General features: G+C 37.5%; 1 non-coding gene across 1 annotated transcript; it reads left to right on the forward strand.

Moving 5' to 3' along the window:
* Window positions 1-1459: 1459 nt before the first annotated feature.
* On the forward strand, window positions 1460-1563 carry LOC112787472 (small nucleolar RNA R71). Its single transcript, XR_003194884.1, has one exon. It is a non-coding gene; the product is annotated as a small nucleolar RNA R71 (small nucleolar RNA).
* Window positions 1564-26059: the final 24496 nt, after the last annotated feature.

A 26059-nucleotide genomic window follows, 5' to 3' on the forward strand; every position in this document is an offset into this window, starting at 1 on the left:
TGTTTCTGGGTTTTGTCAGCTAGTTGAAGGATCACATCTGCGGATTTTAACTCATTGATTTGCAGCTTCCTCATGAGAGATAAGGGCATTAGATTTATGCTTGCTCCAAGATCACACAACCCTCTGTCAATCATTGTGTCCCCTATAGCACAAGGGATGTAAAAACTCCCTGGATCCTTCTTCTTTGTGGGTAGCTCCTTTTGGATAAGTGCACTACACTCTTTATTCATCACCACTGTTTGCTCACCCTTCAATGGGCTTTTCTTGATTAGTAACTTCTTCATGCACTTGATATATGATGGCATCTATTGAAGGGCTTCAATAAAGGGGATATTGATATGAAGAGACTGAATGTGTCTAGGAATCTAGAATATGTCCTCTCTTTCTCACCACTCCTGAGTCTTTGAGGGAATAGTGCCTTTGGTATATATGGCTGGCTTCAGGATTTCCTTCTCCATGGACTCCTTCCTTTGTGTAAGGTTAATTCCATGATCTTCCCCTTCCAAATTCATCTTTGGATCTTCTTGGTTGTGCTTTGTTGGCTTGTTAACTTCTTCCTCTCAACTCTCCTCACTTCTTAGGGTGATGGACTTGCACTCTTCCTATCTTACATTCCTTGTTTTCCCTCTTGGATTCTTCTCAGTGTCACTTGAAAAGCTATCAGTAGATTTGGGAATTTGTTGAGAAAGATGTCCTACTTGGGATTCAAGCTTCTTAATGGCATCCCCTTGGTTATTCATACTAGATCTCACTTCTTCCTTAAATGCTTTATTGTCCTAAAATTCCTTGTATAGATCTCTAAGCAAGGCCTCGATCCAGGATAGTCTATCCTCAAATGGTGATGGTGGGTTGGAATTGAAGGTTGAGTGTGGTGTTTTGTGTTTGATATGGAGGCTGGAAAGAGTTATTGTGTGGGGTTTGGTATGGTCTTTGGTTAGTTTATTGGTAGGTGGAATTGTGGTAATGGTTGGAGTTTTGGGGCCTATGGTCTTGAGTTTGGTTTTGCTAGTTTTTCCACCCAAATTTGGTGGTTCTTCCAACCAGGATTATAGGTTTTGGAGTGTGGATCATAGGGTTGTCTTGATGAGTTTCCAATATAATTGGCTTGCTCCAATCACCTTCTTCCTCTGCATTCACCCTTTCTTGAGCTTGTGGTTGAGTATGGACTACTGCAACTTGGTTCATTTCCATATGCTTGGTGAGGTCAGCCAATTGCTTGGTGATCAACTTGTTTTGAGCTAGCAATGCATGCATGTGATTAAGCTCCATCACCCCTCTGTTTGAATTTCTATCAGAGGTATAGAAGTACTCACTGTTGGCCACAGTTTCTATGATGTCAATGGCCTCATCAATTGTCTTCTTCTTGTTGAGAGAGCCTCCTAAAGAGTGATCTAAAGCCTTCTTTGATTCTTGTGACAAGCCTTCATAGAAGATGTGCAACTGTACCCATTCATTGAACATGTCCGGGGGGCATTTTCTTGTCAACTCCTTGTATCTCTCCCATGCTTTATAGAGAGTTTCACCATCTTGTTGTTTGAATATTTGTACCTCATCCCTCAACCTGTTAACTCTTTGGGGAGGGTAGAATCTTGCCAAGAATTTGTTCACCACCTCTTCCCAAGTTGTCAAGCTCTCCTTAAGAAATGATTCTAGCCACTTTGCTGCCTTGTCCCTGAGAGAAAAGGGGAACAACAACAGTTTGTAGGTGTCAAGATGGACATCATTGGACTTCACTATATCACATATTCTCACAAATGTGGTTAGATGTTAGTTGGGGTCTTCCTGGGCACTTCCTCCAAATGAACAATTATTTTGAACAAGGGTGATAAGTTGAGGTTTTAACTCAAAGTTGTTGGCATGAATGGTTGGTTTTAGGATGCTACTTCTACAAATCCGAGGATTGGGATTGATATAAGAGCCTAAAACTCTCCTCTCTTGCCCAACATGATTGGCTGCACCCTCTCTAAAATGATTATGCACCTCTTCTTCATGATGGTTTTCTATATCATCCTCCATATTTATATCCAGGTCCTCCTCTTCTTCCTCTGTACCAACAACCCTTTTTCCTCTTGCTTCCCTCCTTAGTCTAACGAAGGTCCTCTCAGGTTCAGATTCAAAAGAGGTTGAAGCTCCTCTTCTTCTACCTGTCATACAATCAACAAAAACACACTAGAAAGATACAAGTAAAGGACTCACTCTTATTGAGAATTATGCTTAGGATGAGTAGTGCAATTGATCAAACAGTTAGTGGGTTAGTATGCTGAAATGTAAATAAGCAATGGAAAAATAAATCAAAGTGCTGAAACTGAAAGTAACTAAGCTGAAATGAACAAATCAACAAAGAAAATAAAATTTTCAATCTAGTTATCCTCTAATTTAATCATTGTCAATGCAAAATCAATCCCCGGCAACGGCGCCATAAACTTGATGCCAAATCTCCCTCGGTAAGTATACCAAATTATCGTCAAGTAAAAACTCACAATAGAGTGAGGTCAAATTCCACAGGGATTGATTGGTTCAGCAACTTTAATTAAAGGAATTTTCTAATTAAATTAAGCAAAGTTGGGTTGAGAGTTGCAGAAAGTAAAATGGCAGGAAAGTAAATAACAAGAAATGTAAATGACAAAAAGTAAATTGTAGAATATAAATTGCATGAAAGTAAACTTGCAGAAATTTAAATGGGAATGGGGATGATGAGCATAAATGTAAATAGCGGAATTAAAGAGAATGGGTAAGATCATAGATGGGGGAATTCATTAGGCTTAGGAGATGTTGCATTCTCCGGATCAAGTTCATTCTTATCTCTTCGTCAATCAATGCATTTATTGATCTCTTGGCAATCTTAGGTGATTTAATCCCAATTCTTTGGCAATCCAATCTCTCTAAGCTTGAACAATTTCCCAATTTCTTGATCTAATTTCTCATGGAAAGATATGAAATACGGTCACTGATTATACTACATATTTTTCTAGATAAAAGCATTGGTAGGATTATATATCACAGTATCCATCCAACCCCCTATCCAGTCCAACATGAGAATGCATTTCTAGCAAGATTTTCTCATTCCTTTTTCAAGGTTCAAAGGAAATCCAAGTATGAGCGATTCTCTTCCGAGACAATTACACAATTGGATGAAGATCGAAAGCTTTCAAGTAAATCAAGAGAAAAGAAAGAAGAAGAATGAAAACTACAATTGATCCATTGAATTACAACAAAGCTTCCTAACCCAATGAAAGGGGTTTAGTTGTTCATAGCTCTAGGAATGAAAATTGAAAATGAAAAGTACATTTCAAAATAAACTGAATTACAGAGAAAGTACAAATATAGACTATTTTTAAACCTGGATCCCCCCAATTGCTAATCTCTTTCTAGTTCTAAACTACCCCTATATATACTATTCTGATCTTCAGTTAGCTCTGTAAGTCTCTGGATGTGGGCCTTTAAGCATAGTTGAAGTAGTTACAATCTTAGTGGGCTTAGCTCATCTTGCAGGAAGAGTTTGAGTCAAGTATTTTCACGTTAGTCAGGCCGTTAGTATGGTTAACGTCAAGTGCAAATCTTGGTTCGAAGACGTTAGTGACACTAACTTTGTCACTAACGTTCCCAAACCTTTTTAAAGCCACGTTAACCCCACAGTTAGTGGCACTAACGTTGCCACTAATGTAGCCTTTCCTTAACATTGATAACGTTAATGGTGTTAACTACACCATTAACGTCAAATCCATCCCTTCCTCCACGTTAATGGCCCACGTTAGTGGTGTTAACGTGACAATTAACGTGGGCATACCATGGCTCTAAGACGTTAGTGGTATTAACTATACCACTAATGTTGCAAAGTTCCTCCTCTTCCATGTTAGTGCCCACGTTAGTGGCACTAATGGGGTTACTAACGTGGGCTTCTTTGGTCATTCCTAACGTTAGTGGCATTAATTATACCACTAACGTTGCAAAGCCCCCCTTCTTCCACGTTAGTGCCAACGTTAGTGGTACTAACGGGGCCACTAACGTGGGCTTATATGTCCTTTGAAGACGTTAGTGGCATTAACTATACCACTAATGTTGGAAGCCTTCCCCTTTTCTACGTTAGTACCCACATTAGTGGCACTAACGGGGTCACTAACGTGGGCTTATAATGACGTTAGTGGCATTAACTATACCACTAATGTTGGAAGCCTTCCCCTTTTCTACGTTATTGGCCACGTTAGTGGACACGGCTCTTCACTGCTTCTTGTTACCTGAAACCAAACAAACAAAGTGCATCAAAGTCTTGCTCTTAATCATGAGATGATGCATCATGCATTATATCATTCAATTCTTGCATTATTCTCATGAATTTGTTTTGAATTCACAATGTTTGCTTGAATCAAGGTATGGATGATATTCAACCAAATACTTGCTTATTTCCTATGAAAATAAATGACACTAACCTAAAACCTACAAAAAATGGCTAGTAAAACTAGCCAAGATGCCCTAGCATCACGCACGAGTCATGACACTCGTTCTGCTCAGTGCGTAGGCACAGGTGTGTGCGTGGGCACACAAACCAGAACTTCAAATTTTCTGTAACATCACAGATTGCATATTTTTGACCCAAACTTCCAACTTTTATATAGTTTTCCACAAAATCTATACTGTTTTAAAGCTCCTTAAATTATCTTTAATTTGATTCAAGATCCAATCAATTTAAAAAACTGAGGCTCAAGATATGATCCGCCAAAGTTGGCAGAAAATCCATTTTTACCAAAAATATTTAAAACTCAATTTTACGCAAAATCTTCATTCAAAACCAATTGTTCTACATCCTATCAAGTTGATAAACCACTATTTTTTGGTTTATCTTGTGCTAATTTGAGTGGTTTTTATCAACTCTTTACTCACTTATTCATACTATTTGCATGATTTTACAATTCCTTCCTAATTATGCTCTATGATTGAAAACTTGCCTCCTAAGCCTTTAAATTGTGTATTTTTAATGTCCCTTCATACCAGTCGGTGCTGTGATCTGTGTGTTCAGTGTTTTCAGGCTTTACAGGGCAGGAATGGCTTAGAGGATGGAGAGGAAGCTTGCAAAAATGGGAAGAACACAAGAAACTAAGGAGACAACCAGCGAGAAGCGACGCACACGCATGGCTCACGCGTGTGCGCGATTTGGAGAAATTCACAGCAACGCGTGCGCGTACCTGACGCGTACACGTGGAAGCGAGTTTGTACAGCGACGCGTGCGCGTACCTGACGCGTACGCATGACACGGGAAAATGACCAGCGACGCGTATGCGTAACTGACGCGTACGCGTGACTGATGCGTACGCGTGACATGCGCGATCTGCAGAAATCACAGAAAATGCTAGGGGCGATTTCGGGCCGAGTTTGGATCCAGTTTTCGGCGTAGAAACATAGAATAGAGCCAGGGAACAGTAGAGACTCAAGAAACATTCTCATTACGCTTAGTTTTAGTTTAGATTTTGAATCTTAGAGAGAATTCTACTCATTCCTCTAGGGTTCTTCACATTCATAGTTTTTAGAGTTTCATGCTTTTGCTTTTGGATACTGAGAAAAATCATTACCTCCATTGAAGTTTCATTATTCTAGTTTGTTTTCTTATTCCTTTACTTTTTACTGCCCATTAACCCTGTTTGGATAAGTATGTTGCATTTTGGGATTTATTAATGTAAAGAACCATTTTTACTTTTAATTAATTTTTAATTATTGTTTATCATGTCTTCCTTTTATTCCCTTTTTAATTCTGTGAAGTTTATATTCATGTTAATGGAGTAGTCTCCTAACTTGATTGGGAGTTGATTAAAAGGAGAACCTTGAGTTGGAATACTTAAGTGTTAATCCTATTTGGTAGTTGATGACTGATAACTCTAGTCTCTAATTCTAATCCTTTCTGAGGAGAGGATTAGGACCTGAGAATATAGTTGGTTAGTTAGTTACTTGACTTTCCCTTATAAATTAAGGGATGACCAAGTAGAGCAACAACCTTTTATTATTACACTTGAGAAATTCCAACAAGGATAGAAATTCCAATTAATCTTCTCCTGGTCAAGGCTTTTAATTGAATTATATAAATTCTCTCGTTAATTTCCGTTGCTCAATTTTACAATTATTTATTTTTCTGTTTCTCAAACTCAAAAATCTCTTGGAAAAACCTCTGACCTATAAGCTGCACTCTTTTTGTCAACTTGTTGGGAGACGACCTGGGATTCATACTCCCAGTATTTTATTCTTAAATCTGTCATAACTCTTCTAAATTGATAAGCGGACTTTTGCTGGTTGAGGACTGTACTTGCAACATATTTCTTATATCAAATTCTTAATCGGCCAATTTATGCCACGTCAATTTTTGGCGCCGTTGCCGGGGAGTTCCAATAGTGTGCTAATTTATTGATTGAAATTTATTTATTTGCATTTTTTATTTTATTTTATTACCATGAGCTGTATGTTTCTTTTGTTGAATGACGTGTTCACTGCCTGATCCGAGCTTAGTCGCATTTGATCTTGAAATTGAAAGAACTCTTTCACGTATTAGGCGAGCTCGGCGTCGGCTAGCCTCTGAGGGTGGTGAAGTGGTTGTTGCCAATTCACCAGTCTTATCTGAGAGCGAATCTGAAGCGGCATTTAAGGAAGAAACAAGCTCCTCTACTACTAATTCAGTTGATTTACGTGCAGGTAACATGACAGCACCCAGGAGGATTACTCTCCAGGAGGCAGGAGCCCCAAACTTTACTCTACAACCGTATCAAGAGCGTCACCCAAATCTGGCTGCAGATTTTGAACTGAAGACTGCGCTAATCAACTTGATACCTAAGTTTCATAGCTTATCGGCTCAGGAGCCTATCAAGCACCTCAAGAATTTTTAGACAGCCTGTTCTACTGTTCGGCGTAATGGTACAGATGAAACTTCTGTTCTGCTAATCGCCTTCCCATTTTCTCTTGAGGGAAAGGCGAGGGAGTGGTATTACTCCCAACCTGAAGCAACTGTTACCAAGTGGGACACGCTCAGGAGAGAATTCTTGGAAAAATACTTTCCGGCTGAAGTTACAGACAGACTAAGGAAGGAGATTTCCTGCATCGTCCAAGGTGAATCAGAAATCCTTTATGAGTATTGGGAGCGCTTCAAAAATCTTCTGGATGCATGCCCCCACCACATGATTGACAAATTGGTATTGATCAGCTACTTCACACAAGGCATGAAGCCTCAAGATAAGACTATATTGGATGGTGCTAGTAATGGTTCTCTGAAAAAGTACAAGATCGCAGATGAAGCGTGGCAACTGATCAGTGACCTAGCTGAGTCCACCCAGAATCACAGGCACAGGAACAGCCACCCCAAGGTTATTGCAGAGGTTTTCTCTAGCATTGAGACTACTGCTCTTACACAGGGTCTGTGTGAGATGACTAACCTACTGAAGCAGATAAATCTGAATCAACAACAATCTCAACCTCCCTCACCACAACATAGTCAACAACTAGTTTCTCAGAGAGTGTGCGGGATATGTGCATGCTATAGTCATTACACTGATGAGTGTCCGCAGCTCCAACAAGAGGACAACACCTTGGCAGCTACTCACAATTTCTATAACCGCCTAAATCAAGGCTCATATCAACAAGGCGGCAACTACAACCAAGGTGGTAACTATAACCAAGGATGGCAAGACAACTCCAACCAGGGCTGGAGAGATAACTCCAACCATGGTTGGAGGGACAACTATAATAGAGGAGGCAGAGATAACCAGAGAAATCAGAGGTGGAATAATAACAACAATCAGTAGAACCAGAATCAGCAGAACCATTCCTATCAACAGCAAAATCAGAACTAGCCTTACAGAGCACCTCACCTAAGGTAGTCCCAAGGACCTCAGCACAACCAACAACAGGTCCCTCAGATCACTTACCCTCCTTCCTCATCTAATGACGAGATGCTTCGTTCTCTTGCACAAGGACGACAAGACATTCAAACTACACTGAACTCTACTTTAAATGGTCTGAATGCCACTTTACAAGCTCTTGTCTCCCAGATAGATTCATTACCTACTCCCACCAACCAGCCTTCAAGCTCCAGTGGAATTCCTTTTCAACGCTTACCCAACCCCAAGGGTGGCATAAATTCCATCACTTTGAAGTCCGGAACCACACTGCAAGAGAGGAATCAGAAGGAGCCAAGCCCACAAGAGCACACCCCAGATGAAGACATGATTGAAGTGGAGGATGCTGAAGAGGAAGATGAAGTACAAGACATGGTTGAAGAACAAGTAGCTCCACCAAGGAACAGAGAACCAAAGGAAGCTGAAGCTGTAAGAGACACCGTTCTTATCCCATTTCCACACCTTGCAAGGAAGTCCAGAAAGCAGATGGAACTTGATCCCAAGATGGTAGAAATCTTCAAAAAGGTTGAGGTAACTGTACCCCTTTTTGATGTTATTCAGCAAATACCTAAATATGCAAAGTTTCTAAAAGATTTGTGCATACAAAAGGATAAGATTAATGAATTAGAAACTATTCCTTTAGGTAGTTCCATATCTGCTTTAATGGGGGATATACCTGAAAAATGTAGTGACCTAAGTCCATGCATGGTTAACTGTACCATTCAAGGTGTAATATTTTCTGACTGCATGTGTGATTTAGGAGCGTGCGTGAGTATTATGCCTTTGACTATATATGATACTTTGAGGCTCCCTCCCTTAAAAAGGTCGGCAGCTCGTTTTGTGTTAGCAGATAAAAGCATTATTATAGTGGTTGGAATTGTTGAGGACGTGCTGGTGAGCATCAAGGGGCTCATATTTCCCATTGACTTCTATATCTTGGAGATGCCCAAAATGACTCAGGAAGACTAATAAGCGGATAATTTATACGCTTTTTGGCATTATTTTTAGGTAGTTTTTAGTATGTTTTAGTAACTTTTAATTATATTTTTATTAGTTTTTGTGCAAAAATCACATTTATGGACTTTACTATGAGTTTATGTGTTTTTCTATAATTTCAGGTATTTTCTGGCTGAAATTGAGGGACCTGAGCAAAAATATGATTCAGAGGCTGAGAAAGGACTGCAGATGCTGTTGGGTTCGAAGTGGATTTTCTGGAGCTACAGAAGCCCAATTGATGCGATCCCAATTGCTTTGGAAATTAGACATCTTGGGCTTTCCATCAATATATAATAGTTCATACTTTTTCCGAGATTTGATGGCCCAAACTGGCGTTAAACGCCAGCCAGAGACCCTTTTCTGACGTAAAACGCCAGAACTTGCACACTTGGCGTTAAACGCCCATTTTGGCATCCAGGGTGGCGTTTAACTCCAATTTGAGGTATATGCACGTGAAAGCTTGAAAGATCAGCCCAAACACTCACCAAGTGGGCCCTGGAAGAGGAATTCTGCACTATCTACACCTAGTTACTCATTTTGTGTAAACCTAAGTTACTAGTTTAGTATAAAAGCTACTTTTAGAGATTTATTTTGAAACTCATGACATTTTACATCTCATATTATATTTTCTATGGCATGAGTCTCTAAACCCCATAGGTGGGGGTGAGGAGCTCTGCTGTGTCTCAATGGATTAATGCAATTACTATTGTTTTCTATTCAATCACGCTTGATTCTATTCTAAGATACTTACTCGTTCTTCAATATAGAGAATATGATGATCCGTGACACTCATCATCATTCTCAAATTTATGAACGCGTGCGTGACAACCACTCCCGTTCTACCTGAGCTCAACGTCGTCATTGGGCGACAGCTTGAGTGCGTATCTCTTGGTTCTCTAATCCATGGACCGAGTCCGTGAGATTAGAACCTTCGTGGTAGAGGCTAGAATCAATTGGTAGCATTCCTGAGATCCGGAAAGTCTAAACCTTGTCTGTGGTATTCCGAGTAGTATCTGGAACGGGATGATTATGACGAGCTTCAAACTCACGAATGTTGGGTGCAGTGACAGTGTGCAAAAGGATAGAGAGATCCTATTCTGACACAAGTGAGAACCGACAGATGATTAGCCGTGCGATAGCTTTATCCGGTATTTTTCATCCGAGACGAGAGATCTGACAGTTGATTAGCCGTACAGAAAGCGTGCCTGGTATTTTTCATCCGAGAGGACGGATGGTAGCCATTGACAACGGTGATCCACCAACATATAACTTGCCATTGAAGGAAGCCATGCATGTTTGGAGAAGAAGACAGTAGGAAAGCAGAGATTCAGATGACAGAGCATCTCCAGAACCTCAACTTGTTCCTCATTACTAAATCACAAGTATCATTCATTTTATGTTATTTACTTTTCATAAACAAAATCATTTTTATCATTAATCTCCTGACTAGGATTTACAAGATAACCATAGCTTGCTTCAAGCCGGCAATCTCCGTGGGATCGACCCTTACTCACGTAAGGTATTACTTGGACGACCCAGTGCACTTGCTGGTTAGTTGTGCGGAGTGTGAAAAGTGTAATCACAATTTCGTGCACCAAGTTTTTGTCGCCGTTGTCGGGGATTGTTCGAGTTTGGAGAACTAACGGTTCATCTTGTTGCTTAGATTAGGAAAAATTTATCTTTTTGGTTTAGAGTCACTAAATTTGAGTCTTTAATTTTCTTTTCAAAAATCTTATTTTTCTTTATTAATCTTTAATTTTCCTTTGAGTCTTTTGTTTGACTTTAGTTTCTTGTTTTAAGTTTGGTGTCAATTGCATGTTTTTATTTTCATTCAAATTTTTCGAATTGTATGTTCTTTTTATTCTTCATATTTTTGAGTTTTATGTTCCTTGTTCTTTCTTGATCTTCAAGTTGTTCTTATTTATTTTCCTTGTTTGATCTTTAGTTTTTCTTGCTTTGTGTCTTTCCTTGTTTTTCTTGTGCATTTTCAAATTATTAGTATCCAACGTATAAAAATTTTCAAGTTTGGTGTCCTTTATTTTTTTATTTTCCTAAAGATTTTCAAAATTTGTTGTTGGTGTTCATCTTAATCTTCAAAGTGTTCTTGGTGTTCATCTTGACATTCAAAGTTTTCTTGTTTGTTTTCTTTGTTTTGATCTAAAAATTCTAAGTTTGGTGTCATTTTATTGTTTTTCTCTTTCCTCATTAAATTCAAAAAATAAAAAATATCTTTTCTCTTTATTTTAATTGAATTTTCGAAATTTATATTAAAAAAAATTCAGATTTTTATTTTAAAATTTTTATCTTATCTTATCTTAGTTTCAAATTTCAAAATTCAAATCTTTTTTAAAAATCATATCTTTTTCAAAATCTTATCTTATCTTATTTCAAATTCAATTTTCAAATTTCAATTAAATTCCAAAATTCAAAATTCAAATTTCAAAATTTAAATTTAAAATTTTAAAAATCAAACCTTTTCAAAATTTAAATCTTTTTCAAATCTTTATGTTATATTGTTGACTTTTTCAAAATTCAAAATTCAAAATTTAAAATTCAAAATTTAATTTTCAAATTTAAAATTTAAATTTCAAAACTTTTTAATTTAAAAACTCATCTTCTCTTAAAATTCCTTATCTTCTCTTACCTAACTTATCTTTTCTAATCTCAAATCTTAAAATCAAATATTTTTTAAATCTTTTTCTTTTCTTAATTTTCGAAACTTGCATCATTTTTTCTATTTACTTTCTTTTAATTTCTTTAATTTCAAAAAAAAAAAGATAGAGAAAAAGAATAAAAATTTTTATTTCACAATCCACATCATCTCCCTTTCTCTATCATGGACCTAAGTGGAAATGAACAGTCCAGAAGGACTCTGGGGTCATGTGCTAACCCCACTATTGCTTCATATAGGAGTAGTATCTGTATACCCCCATCAGAGCCAGCAATTTTGAGCTATACCCTCAGATCATTATGATGGTGCAGTAAAACTGCCAGTATTTCGGTCTTCCACAGGAAGAACCTACTGAGTTCCTGGCACAGTTCTTACAAATTACTGACACAGTACGTGATAAGGAAGTAGATCAGGATGTCTACATATTATTACTATTTCCATTTGCTATAAAAAATCAAGCTAAGAGGTGGTTAAATAACCAACCCACAGCAAACATAAGAACATGGAAACAGTTATCAGACAAATTCCTGAATCAATATTTCCCTCCAAAAAGGATGACACAGCTAAGGCTGGACATCCAAGGCTTTAAACAAGAGGATAATGAATCCCTTTATAATGCCTGGGAGAGGTACAGAGGGATGCTAAGGAAATGCCCCTTTGAAATGTTTTTAGAATGGGTGCAGTTAGACATCTTTTACTATGGGCTTACAGAAAAGGCCCAAATATCTCTAGACCACTCAGCTGGTGTGTAACGACCCAATTTTCAGTATGTCTAGATCATACCGAAAACTGAGTGCTACTAATTTGTCTTCCTAATTATTATCTATTATTTATCATATGAGCCTGATTCGTTGTTGAAGTGTTGTTATTTTGCAGGGTAAATTTTTTTTAAAACATTTAAGTTGTCAGGCACGAACATACATAGATGATATCATAAGTAACAGTAAGATAAGCAGTCAAAAGTAAACACACATTTATATAAATTCATACATCTCAAACAACTGACATCATTCAGTCATCCAGCCTTTATTAGATCATAGATCTTTAGTTAGAACACCCCTAGATATAGCTAAATAATAACCTTATACATATATATATATATATACATACAACATCCCAGGCCCTGACCTGTTCAAGGAGTCCATAAGCTGGCGCCCAGGCTAGCCTAGACTCTTCACTCACCTAGTCCCTCTAAACTACTAATGTGAGGGAAAGTACATTCTAGGTCTTCAAAAATCAAGTCAGGTAGAGCGTTATCAGTAAACTACAGAAGGGTACTCATGCTTCCATCTGAAGGGAGAAGGGAGAGAGAAGGGGTAAGAACTGGGGAGTTCTTAGTAAGGTCGGTTTACACCCTGCAGCCCGACATTGCCTAGGAACTAGTCCTAGATATGGCGTTATCTCTGTAGGTGAACTTCGGCCTACATAAATAGCACTCCTGTAAGTGAACTTCGGCTTACAGGAATAGTTCAATCACAACACAACAACTTTCTATAGGTGAACTTCGGCCTATAGAAATGGAACCTCTGTAAGTGAACTTCGGCTTACAGAAATGGCACTCCTGTAAGTGAACTTCGGCTTACAGGTATCACAATTCTCTGTAGGTGAACTTTGGCCTACAGGAGCAACACCTTGAGATACACAATTGATATTCACTGTAGGTGAACTTCGACCTACAGGAATAACAATGCTCTTAGATGAACTTCGGCCTACAGGACCTCTAGGGCCAATAGAAAAGCAGCAGATGAACATACAATAGAATATCATGCCATAAGACTTAACTCTTTATCTTTATCCTCTTTTCCTCTCTTCTCTTTGACTTTTGATTCTGCACTTGTTATCTTCTTTATCATCTTTCCACAATCATAAATCAAGCATCACAATATCTCAGTGATCTCATTTCATAATTCTCTGTATACATCACAACATTAGCTTTTAATTCCCTCTCTTTCTAACATGATTACAAGCTTCTAAATCTTGTTTCATTACTTTATATACTTCTATACCCTTTCTTATACCTTTCCTTAGGTATTTAATTAAGAGAATGAGGAAATTCTAGACTCAAAACTGCTTTCCTAAAGCTTTTAGAGAAAACTGCCTTTTTGTCAATATTTTATTATTATTAATAAAATAATATTATTAATAAAATAATAATTTTAATATTTTAATATTAAAAAAATAATATTTTATTCAACTTTCAAAAATTGTATTTTGACCCCTGAACTTTTTAGAAATTACATTTTGACCCCTTAAGTTTTAATATTTGCACTTTGGTCCCGCAACTTTCCATTAATTAACTTTCAACCCCAAACTTTATAATAATTATAACTTGACCCCAAAATCATCAAAACCAACATTTTTCTTGTCCTTCATAGACCAAAAACATTTTCCCAAAAGTTCATCAGATTTCAGCTTGATTTTCAACTAGTTTTTCAATCTTTTCGGTAACTGATTTTTACCTGATTTTGACCAAACCAAAGAGCAACGTTTCAGCCATCAAATGCACATCAAAAAACATCAAATATCATGAATTTCATGGCTGGAAAGCCACGTTTTCCAGTAGCAACAACAACAACTTCAGAACCATCAAAAACATGATTTTCAAGCATTAAACAACAATATCTCATGATCAAACCATCATAGAAACACTCAAAATCAAGCCTCAAGAAACAATATCTGATTTAACACTTCAAGAACATAGCCAATCATTGATTAATTTACCAAACCTTACCTCCTTTGCTGCTGCCAAAAGTTGAGCCAAAAACAAGCTTCCAAAAGCACTTTTACGCCTATTTAAACATCAAAAACAACTTTAGAACCATATGAACCATGAAGGCTGAAGCTTCATGATGATGAAAAGAAGGTTATTCTCACCTTAAAGCAGCTAGAAATCACATTTACTTAGAGCCTATGGTGGTTGAACAAGAGATCCGAAGAGAAAACATGAAGAAAACACCATTAGCTTGAGTTTCCACCATGGCTGAAACTTCAAGGAGGAGGAGGAGCCATCATACCTTGATTTACTCCTTAAAAATTGTCATAGAAATGAAGAGGAGGAAGAGATGAACATTTTGGTCGGATTAGATTTTTGATAGGGTTTTAGTTTGAGAAAGAACGGAGGTTGAAGCTCAGGTGTTCATGGAAGTTCTCTTGGTTTTCTCTCATGGAATTCTAGCTTGTTTAGGAAGAAAAATGATAGTAATGATGATGCCTAGGAGACCGTGGGTTAGGATAAGCATTATTCTAAGTTTGGTATAAAAAAATATCTCAAGAAAGGATAATTACTAAAACTAGATGTATTAGAATACAAGTGTTTCTTACTTTTTCCTTAAGAAAGTTTTGCTTGGAGAGAAAGAAAGGAAACATGTGGTGGCTAACTCTGGGAGAGCCACGTGTCACTGGGTGCTAACTCATCAGAGTTTAAGAATAAAATATCATTCTGGAGATAATTACTAAAACTAGATACATCAGATTACACTACTAAAGGATAAGCATGAGCTTTACTAATATAAATGATACTAGTAACAAGATAATCATGAGAATAAAAGATATATGATGAAGCATTAGCATTGCTAAGTTCATCTAAGAATTCCGGTATTATCCATTACTGGTAGATTTCTAGCTCAGTTATTATATTACTAAACATAGATCAATATTAACCACAGCAAAGGAAATAATAATATAATATTCCAAATAAAATAATAATATATAAATATTATATTAATATAATTTTTCTCTCAAAATTCGTGACCGGCTCGTCACATAGAGACTAACCACGAAAATCAGAATTTTGAAATTCGGACTCGAAGTGGCTCAAAAACGCAACTTTTCACGACATGCTTACTTAGATCAGGAGAGGTGTCTGGTGCAGTCAAGCTGCTGACTCAGCAGCTTGATGACACAGCACCTGTGCAGCAGAGGTGCTTATATGCACTAAAATTCCTAAAAATTCCATAAAAATTTTGTTTGATCCCAAAAAAGCGCTGTTTCTTCGAGGCTTAAAGGTAGGCCGTTACATGGTGGATCTATACATATGAGAAAGATAATTGAAGAGGCTTAAGAGCTCATTGATACAGTTGCTAGAAATCAATATCTATACTTAGGTAGTGGGTCCTCCAAGAAAGAATAAGCTAAAGCAGTATGCACTGAACTTAGTCCTCAAGAACAAGTTGCTGAACTCAATCAGCAATTGCTTATTATAACAAAACAGTTTACAGAATTCAAAGAGATGCTCCAAGACACTAAAAATGCTAACCAGAATATGGAAGCACAATTGGATCAGACAAGACAGCAGCTATCTAAACAGATAACAGAAGAGTGCCAAGCTGTTCATTTAAGGAGTGGGAAGACATTGAATATCTCAACTCAAGGCAGCAGAAAGCCAAGAAAGGAACAACTGACAGAGGATGACCAAACCACTGCACGAAATCCCTCTGAGGACAGTAAGAGCTCAGAGAGGAATAATTCTGGCGTTCAAACGCCAGAAAAGGGTGAAAAGTTGGCATTGAACGCCTAGTGGATGGCTAATTTTGGCGTCCAAACACCAGAAAAGGGTAGCAACTTGTTTCCAATTCGATTTTTTTTCAATTTTTCATGTTTTAATTCATAATTTTTTGCATCAAACATATTTTAAATGTTCAAATTTCAATTTCTATTTTCAAAAATTAATAATCTTTCCAATTCTTTTTAATTCTTTTTCAATTCTTTTCAATTCCTTCCAAAACGTTTTCGAAACTTACATATCTTTTCAAAATTCTTTTCAACTCTTTTTAATTTTTCTTGCATATAGTAATAACTTTTTAAAATTAATTGCATCATTCTTCTTCTACTCCTTTCTATTTTATTTTGCTTGAGGACGAGCAAAGCTTTTAAATTTGGTTTGGAGAAGCTCAGCTTTTTGCTTTCCATAACTATTAATGGCACCTAAGGCCGGATAAACCTCTAGGAAGAGGAGCAACAAAGGCAAGGAAGAGACATAAAGGAGCTCAAAAACTCCATTGGTTCTTCAAGAGGAAGAAGAAGCCTCCATCACTAAGGTGGACCCGTTCTTTAATCTCCTTGTTTATTTTCTTTTCTATTTTTGGTTTTTATGCTTTATATTTTGACTATGTTTTTGTCTTTATTACATGATCATTAGTGTTTAGAGTCTATGTCTTAAATCTATGAATGATTCCATAAATCTCTCACCTTTCTTAAATGAAAAATATTTTTATTTGCAAAAGAACAAGAAGTGCATAATTTCAAAATTTATCTTTAAATTAGTTTAACTATTTTGATGTGGTGGCAATACTTCTTGCTTTCTGAATGTATGCTTGAACAGTGCATATTTTTTTATAGTGAAGTTTATGAATGTTAAAATTGTTGGCTCTTCAAAGAATAATGAAAAAAGAGAAATATTATTGATAATCTGAAAAATAATAAAATTGATTCTTGAAGCAAAAAAAAAACAGTGAAAAACACAAAGCTTGCAAAAAAAAAAAAAAGAAGCAAAGCAAAATAAAGAAAAAGAAAGAAAAAGAAAAAGTAAGCAGAAAAAGCCAATAACCCTTTAAACTAAAAGGCAAGGGTAAAAAAGGATCCAAGGCTTTGAGCATTAATGGATAGGAGGGCCCAAAGGAATAAAATCTTGGTCTAAGCGGCTAAATCAAGCTGACCCTAACCATGTGCTTGTGTCATGAAGGTCTAAGTGAAAAGCTTGAGACTGAGTGGTTAAAGTCGTGATCCAAAGAAAAAAGAGTGTGCTTAAGAACTCTGGGCTCCTCTAACTGGGGACTCTAGCAAAGCTGAGTCACAATCTGAAAAGGTTCACCCAATTATGTGTCTGTGGCATTTATGTATCCGGTGGTAATACTGGAAAACAAGATGCTTAGGGTCACGGCCAAGACTCATAAAATAGCCGTGTTCAAGAATCAACATACTAAACTAGGAGAATCAATAACACTATCTGAATTCTGAGTTCCTATGGATGCCAATCATTCTGAACTTCAATGAATAGTTTTGGCATCTCACTTTATCCATTGAAGTTCAGAATGATTGGCTTCTATAGGAACTTAGAGTTTAGATAGTGTTATTGACTCTCCTAGTTCAGTATGATGATTCTTGAACACAGCTATTTTATGAGTCTTGGCCGTGGCCCTAAGCACTTTGTTTTCCAGTATTACCACTGGATACATAAATGCCACAGACACATAATTGGGTGAACCTTTTCAGATTGTGACTCAGCTTTGCTAAAGTCCCCAATTAGAGGTGTCCAGGGTTCTTAAGCACACTCTTTTTTTGCTTTGGACCTTGACTTTACCCGCTCAGTCTCCAGTTTTCACTTGACACCTACACGCTACAAGCACGTGGTTAGGGACAGCTCAGTTTAGCCGCTTAGACCAGGATTTTATTTCTTTAGGCCCTCCTATCCATTGATGCTCAAAACCTTGGGATCCTTTTTATTTGCCCTTGCCTTTTGGTTTTAAGGGTTATTGGCTTTTTGCTCTTGGCTCTTGGTTTTAAGAGCTTTTGGCTTTTTCTGCTTGCTTTTTTTTTCCTTTGTATTTTTTTTCGCCTATTTTATTTTATTTTTTTCTGCAAGCTTTGTTCTTTGCTGCTTTTTCTTGCTTCAAGAATCATTTTTATGATTTTTCAGATTATCAAATAACATGTCTCCTAGTCATCATTCTTTCAAGAGCCAACATATTTAACATTCTTAAACAACAACTTCAAAAGACATATGCACTGTTCAAGCATTCATTCAGAAAACAAGAAGCATTGTCACCACATCAATATAATTAAGCTAAGTTCAAGGATAAATTCAAAACTCATGTACTTCTTGTTCTTTTGAATTAAAACATTTTTCATTTAAGAGAGGTGATGGATTCATAAGACATTCATAACTTTAAGACATAGTTACTAACTACTAATGATCATGTAATGAAGACACAAACATAGATAAGCACATAACATAGAAAACGAAAAAACAGAAGAAATAAGAACAAGGAATGAATCCACCTTAGTGATGGTGGCATTTCCTTCTTGAGGAACCAATGATGTCCTTGAGCTCTTCTATGTCTCTTCCTTGTCTTTGTTGCTCCTCCCTCATTGCCTTTTGATCTTCTCTAATTTCATGAAGGATGATGGAGTGCTCTTGATGTTCCACCCTTAATTGTCCCATGTTGGAACTTAATTCTCCTAGGGAGGTGTTGATTTGCTCCCAATAGTTTTGTGGAGGAAAATGCATTTGAGGCATCTTCGGGATCTCATGGTGATGAGCTTCATACGCCTCTTGAGCTCCATGAATGGGATCTCTTGCTTGCTCCATCTTTTTCTTAGTGATGGGCTTCTCTTCCTCAATGTGAATGTCTCCTTCTATGAAAGCTCCAGCTGAGTAACATTGATGGCAAATAAGATGAGGAAAAGCTAGCCTTGCCCCAGGAGAGGGCTTTTCGGCTATTTTGTAGAGTTCAAGGGAGATGACTTCATGAACTTGTACTTCTTCTCCAATCATAATGCTATGGATCATGATGGCCCGATCCACAGTAACTTCAGATCGGTTGCTAGTGGGGATGATGGAGCGTTGGATGAACTCCAACCATCCTCTAGCCACAGGCTTGAGGTCCAATCTTCTTAGTTGAACCGGCTTGCCTTTGGAGTCAATCTTCCATTGAGCTCCTTCCACACATATGTCCATAAGGACTTGGTCCAACCTTTGATTAAAGTTGACCCTTCTAGTGTAGGGGCGTTCATCTACTTGCATCATAGGCAAGTTAAACGCCAACCTCACATTCTCCGGACTAAAATCTAAGTATTTCCCTCGAACCATTGTAACGTAGTTCTTTGGATCCGGGTTCTTACTTTGATCATGGTTCTTGGTGATCCATGCATTGGCATAGAACTCTTGAACCATTAGGATGCCGACTTGTTGGATGGGATTTGTTAGAACTTCCCAACCTCTTCTTTGAATTTCATGTCGGATCTCCGGATACTCATTCCTTTTGAGCTTGAAAGGGACCTCGGGGATCACCTTCTTCTTGGCCACAACATCATAGAAGTGGTCTTGATGGGCTTTGGAGATGAACCTTTCCATCTCCCATGACTCGGAGTTGGAAGCTTTTGTCTTCCCTTTCCCTTTTCTAGAGGATTCTCCGGTCTTAGGTGCCATCAATGGTAATGGAAAAACAAAAAGCTTATGCTTTTACCACACTAAACTTAGAATATTGCTCTATGAAGAAGAAGAAGAAAATATGGAGAAGAGGGGGGAGGTGTATTTCGGCCAAGAAGGGAAAGAGAGGGTTGTGTTGTGTGATAATGAAGAAGAATGAAGGACTATATATAGGGAAGGGAGGGGGGGTAAGTTTCGGCCATATAGGGTGGGTTTGGGTGGGAAATTGATTTTGAATTTTGAAGGTAGGTGGAGTTTATTGGGTAGGTTTATGGGGAAGAGTGGGTGGATGTGAGTGGTGAAGGGTTAATAGGGAAGAGGGATGGAGGTGATAGGTGAAGAGTTTTGGGGAAGAGTGTTTATTGGGAATAGAGGATGATTGAGAAGAGAGAAGAGAGTGAGTGGAGGTAGGTGGGGATCCTGTGGGGTCCACAGATCCTGAGATGATCCTGTGGGGTCCACAGATCCTGAGGTGTTCAAGGATTTACAACCTTGCACCAAATTAGGCATGTAAAATGCTCTTGCACACAACTCTGGGCATTCAGCGCCAGGTTGGTGCCCATTTTGGGCGTTCAACGCCCATTTGTTGCCCATTTCTGGCGTTGAACGCCAGAACCATGCTTGTTCTGGGTGTTCAGCACCAGCTCTTCTCCAGGGTGCAATTCTGGCGTTCAGCGCCCAGATGATGCCCATTTTGGGCGTTCAGCGCCCAGATACTGCCCATTTTGGGCGTTCAGCGCCAGAACCATGCTCTGTTCTAGCGTTGAATGCCAGGCAGGTGCTTCCTCCAGGGTGTGATTTTTCTTCTATTGTTTTTGATTCTGTTTCTAAATTTTTCGTTTATTTTGCGACTCCACATGATCATGAACCTAAGAAGACATGAAAAACAAAAAATAAAATTAGATAAATAAACATTGGGTTGCCTCCCAACAAGCACTTCTTTAATGTCAATAGCTTGACAGTGGGCTCTCATGGAGCCTCACAGATGTGCAGAGCTTTGTTGAGACCTCCCAACACCAAACTTAGAGTTTAGATATGGGGGTTTGACACCAAACTTAGAGTTTGGTTGTGGCCTCCCAACACCAAACTTAGAGTTTGACTGTGGGGGCTTTGGTTGACTCTGCTTTGAGAGAAGCTTTTTCTGCTTCTTCTCCATGGATGCAGAGAGAGATCCTTGAGTTGTAAACACAAGGTTGTCCTTATTTAATTGAAGGATCAATTCTCCTCTGTCCACATCAATCACAGCTCTTGCTGTGGCTAGGAAAGGTCTTCCTAGGATGATGGATTCATTCTCTTCCTTTTCAGTATCCAGGACTATGAAATTAGCAGGGATGTAAAGGCCTTCAACCATTACTAACACGTCCTCTACTTGTCCCTAAGCCTGTTTTCTTGAATTGTCTGCCATCTCTAATGAGATTTTAGCAGCTTGCACCCCATAGATTCCCAGTTTCTCTATTACAGAGAGGGGCATGAGGTTTATTCCTGAACCAAGGTCACACAGAGCCTTAAAGATCATGGTGCCTATGGTACAAGGTATTATGAACTTTCCAGGATCCTGTCTCTTCTGAGGCAATGTCAGTTGATCCAGATCACTTAGTTCATTGGTGAACAAGGGAGGTTCATCTTCCCAAGTTTCATTACCAAATAAATTGGCATTTAGCTTCATGATTGCACCAAGGAACTTGGCAACTTGCTTTTCAGTAACATCCTCATTCTCTTCGGAAGAAGAATACTCATCAGAGCTCATGAATGGCATAAGAAGGTTCAATGGGATCTCTATGGTCTCTAGATGAGTCTCAGATTCCTTTGGTTCCTCAGAGGGAAGCTCCTTATTGATCACTGGACGTCCCAGGAGGTCTTCCTCCTTGGGATTCACGTCCTCCCCTTCCTCTCTAGGTTCGGCCGTGTTGACTATGTCAATGGCCTTGCACTCTCCTTTTGGATTTTTTTCTGTATTGCTTGGGAGAGTACTAGGAGGGATTTCAGTGATCCTTTTACTCAGCTGGCCCACTTGTGCTTCCAAATTTTTAATGGAAGACCTTGTTTCATTCATGAAACTCACAGTGGCCTTAGATAGATCAGAGACTAAATTTGCTAAGCTAGATGGATTCTGCTCAGAATTCTCTGTCTGTTGCTGAGTGGATGATGGAAAAGGCTTGCTATTGCTAAACCTGTTTCTTCCACCATTATTAAAGCCTTGTTGAGGCTTTTGATCCTTCCATGAGAGATTTGGGTGATTTCTCCATGATGGATTGTAGGTGTTTCCATATGGTTCACCCATGTATTTTAACTCTGCTATTGCAGGGTTCTCAGGATCATAAGCTTCTTCCTCAGAAGATGCCTCTTGAGTACTGTTGGATGCAGCTTGCATTCCATTCAGACTCTGAGAAATCATATTGACTTGCTGAGTCAATATTTTATTCTGAGCCAATATGGCATTCAGAGTATCAATTTCAAGAACTCCCTTCTTCATAGGCGTCCCATTACTCACAGGATTCCTCTCAGAAGTGTACATAAACTGGTTATTAGCAACCATGTCAATGAGTTCTTGAGCTTCTGCAGGCGTTTTCTTTAGGTGAATGGATCCACCTGCAGAAGTATCCAATGACATCTTTGATAGCTCAGATAAACCATCATAGAATATATCTAGAATAGTCCATTCTGAAAGCATGTCAGAAGGACACTTTTTGGTCAGCTGCTTGTATCTTTCCCAAGCTTCATAGAGGGATTCACCTTCTTTCTATCTGAAGGTTTGAACATCAGCTCTAAGCTTGCTCAGCTTTTGAGGAGGAAAGAACTTGGCTAAGAAAGCCGTGACCAGCTTATCCCAACAGTTCAGGCTGTCTTTGGGTTGAGAGTCCAACCATATTCTAGCTCTGTCTCTTACAGCAAAAGGGAAAAGCATGAGCCTGTAGACTTCAGGATCTACTCCATTAGTCTTAACAGTATCACAGATCTGCAAGAATTTAGTTAAGAACTGAAAAGGATTTTCAGATGGAAGTCCATGAAACTTGCAGTTCTGCTGCATCAGAGAAACTAGCTGAGGTTTCAGCTCAAAATTGTTTGCTCCAATGGTAGGAATGAAGATGCTTCTTCCATGTAAATTGGAATTAGGTGCAGTAAAGTCACCAAGCATTCTCCTTGCATTATTGTTGTTGGGTTCGGCTGCCATCTCCTTTACTTGTTCGAAATTTTCAATAAGGTTGTCTCTAGATTGTTGTAATTTAGCTTCTCTTAGTTTTCTCTTCAGAGTCCTTTCAGGTTCTGGATCAGCTTCAGCGAGAATGCCTTTTTCTTTGTCCCTGCTCATAAGAAAGAGAAGAGAAAAAGAAAAGAAGAGGAATCCTCTATGTCACAGTAAAGAGGTTCCTTATTGTTAGTAGAAGAAGAAAAGGAATAGGGGTGAAGAAGAATGAAGAATCCAAACAAAAAGGTGATGATAGGAGCAGAGATGTGAGATGAAGAGAAGTGTTAGTAGATGAATAAACAAATAGAAGGGGATGAGAGGAGGAGAGAATTTTCGAAAATAGTTTTTGAAAAAGGTTTGTAGTTTTTCGAAAATTCAAATAAAAAATAAAATAATTAGTCTAATTAAAAAGAAATTTTGAAAAAGAGGGAAGATTTTTTCGAAAATTAGAGAGAGAGAGTTAGTTAGGTAGTTTTGAAAAAGGAAAGAAAGAAACAAAAAGTTAGTTAGTTAGTTGAAACAAATTTTGAAAAGATAAGAAGTTAGGAAGTTAGAAAAGATATTTTGCAATCACTTTTTTGAAAAAGGTAAGATAAGAAGATATTTTTGAAAAGATATGATAGAAATTAGTTTTTGAAAAAGATTTGATTTTTAAAATCTCAATTAATGACTTGATTCACAAGAAATCACAAGATATGATTCTAGAACTTAAAGTTTGAATCTTTCTTAACAAGTAAGTAACAAACTTGAAATTTTTGAATCAAAACATTAATTGATGATGTTATTTTCGAAAATATGATGTAAAATTAAGAGAAAGATTTTTGAAAAATATTTTTGAAATTTTCGAAAATAACTAAAAAAAAATTGAAAAAAGATTTGATTTTTTGAAAAAGATTTTGAAAAAGATAAGATTTTTTTAAATTGAAAATTTGATTTGACTCATAAAAACAACTAGATTTTAAAAATTTTTGAAAAATTCAAATCTAATTTTCGAAATTTTAAGAGAGAAAAAGGGAAAGATATATTTTTTTTATTTTTGGATTTTTATGATGAGAGAGAAAAACAAGAAAAATGATGCAATGCATGAAAGTTATGGATCAAAACAATGAATGCATGCAAGAATGCTATGAATGTCAAGATGAACACCAAGAACACTATGAAGATCATGATGAACATCAAGAACACATTTTTGAAAAATTTTTAATGCAAAGAAAACATGCAAGACACCAAACTTAGAATTCTTTAATGCTTAGACATAAAGAATTCAGGAATGCATATGAAAAACAAGAAAGACACAAAACATGCAAATGCAAAGATCAAACAAGAAGACTTACCAAGAACAACTTAAAGATAATGAAGAACACTATGAATGCATGAATTTTTTCGAAAAATGCAAGATGAACATGCAATTGACACCAAACTTATAACATGACTCAAGACTTAAACAAGAAACACAAAAAATATTTTTGATTTTTATGATTTTCTATTTTTTTTGTATTTTTTCGAAAATTATTTGAAAAACAAAAATAAGGATTCTAAAATTTTTAATATGAATTCCAGGAATCTAGCATTCTTAGTCTAAAGCTCCAATTTGAGGGTTAGGCATGGCTTAATAGCCAGCCAAGCTTTAGCATATAACATCAGAGAATATACTGCTCATTACTTATTAAAGTAACTTGCCTCTATGCTGACGGTTTGGAAGCCTCAGTCCAAAAGAATTTAGGCATGGCTTTATGGCTAGTCAGGCTTCAACATGCTTCATGAAACACTAGAATTCATTCTTAAAAATTTTGAAGAAAAATATATTTTTGAAAACATTTTTATTTTAAAAATTTTTTTGAAAACAAAGGAGAAATTTTTTGAAAGATTTTTTTTGAAAGATTTTTGAAAACTTTTTGAAAAGAAAACGAAAAGAAAGTTACCCAATCTGAGCAATAAGATGAACCATCAGTTGTCCAAACTCGAACAATCCCCGGCAACGGCGCCAAAAACTTGGTATGCAAAATTGTTACTCAGGTTGTGAATTATTGTTCAAAATTGATTCCCTGACGATGGCACCAAAAACGGATGCACAGAACCATGGTCTAAACATATCTTCACAACTTCGCATAACTAACCAGCAAGTGCACTGGGTCGTCCAAGTAATAAACCTTACATGAGTAAGGGTCGATCCCACGGAGATTGTTGGTATGAAGCAAGCTATGGTCACCTTGTAAATCTCAGTCAGGCGGATATAAAATAGTTATGGAGTTTTCGAAATTAATACTAAAATAAGGATAGGAATACTTATGTAAATTATTGGTGAGAATTTCAGATAAGCGTATGGAGATGCATTCATTCCTTTGAACCTCTGCTTTCCTGCTGTCTTCATCCAATCAGTCTTACTCCTTTCTATGGCTGGCTTTGTGTAAGGATGTCACCGGTGCCAATGGCTACTTTCAATCCTCTCGGGAAAATGGTCCAAATGCTCTGTCACAGCACGGCTAATCGTCTGGAGGCATTACCCTTGTCGTTGGTTGCATCCTATTCCTCTCTGTGAAAATGGTCCGATGCGCTGTCACTGCATGGCTAATCATCTTGGAGGTTCTCGATCATACTGGAATAGAATTTACTATCCTTTTGCATCTGTCACTACGCCCAGCACTCGCGAGTTTGGAGTTCGTCACAGTCATTCAATCCCAGAGTCCTACTCGGAATACCACGGACAAGGTTTAGACTTTCCGGACTCTCATGAATGCCGCCATCAATCTAGCTTATACCACAAAGATTCTGATTAAGAGATCTAAGAGATACTCATTCAATATAATGTAGAACGGAAGTGGTTGTCAGGCACACATTCATAGGGAAGGATGATGATTGTCACGTTCATCACATTCAGGTTGAAGTGCGAATGAATATCTTAGAAGCAAAATAAGATGAATTGAATAGAAAATAGTAGTACTTTGCATTAATCTTTGAGGAACAGCAGAGCTCCACACTTTAATCTATGTAGTGCAGAAACTCTACCGTTGAAAATACATAAGTAATGAAGGTCCAGGCATGGCCGAATGGCCAGCCCCCAAACGTGATCAATAGATCAAAAGATAATCCAAAGATGATCCAAAGATTCAAAGATTCAAGGATGTCTAATACAATAGTAAAAGGTCCTATTTATAATAAACTAGCTACTAGGGTTTATAGAAGTAAGTAAT

Source organism: Arachis hypogaea, chromosome 20 (assembly GCF_003086295.3).
Source record: "Arachis hypogaea cultivar Tifrunner chromosome 20, arahy.Tifrunner.gnm2.J5K5, whole genome shotgun sequence".
NCBI lineage: Eukaryota > Viridiplantae > Streptophyta > Magnoliopsida > Fabales > Fabaceae > Arachis > Arachis hypogaea.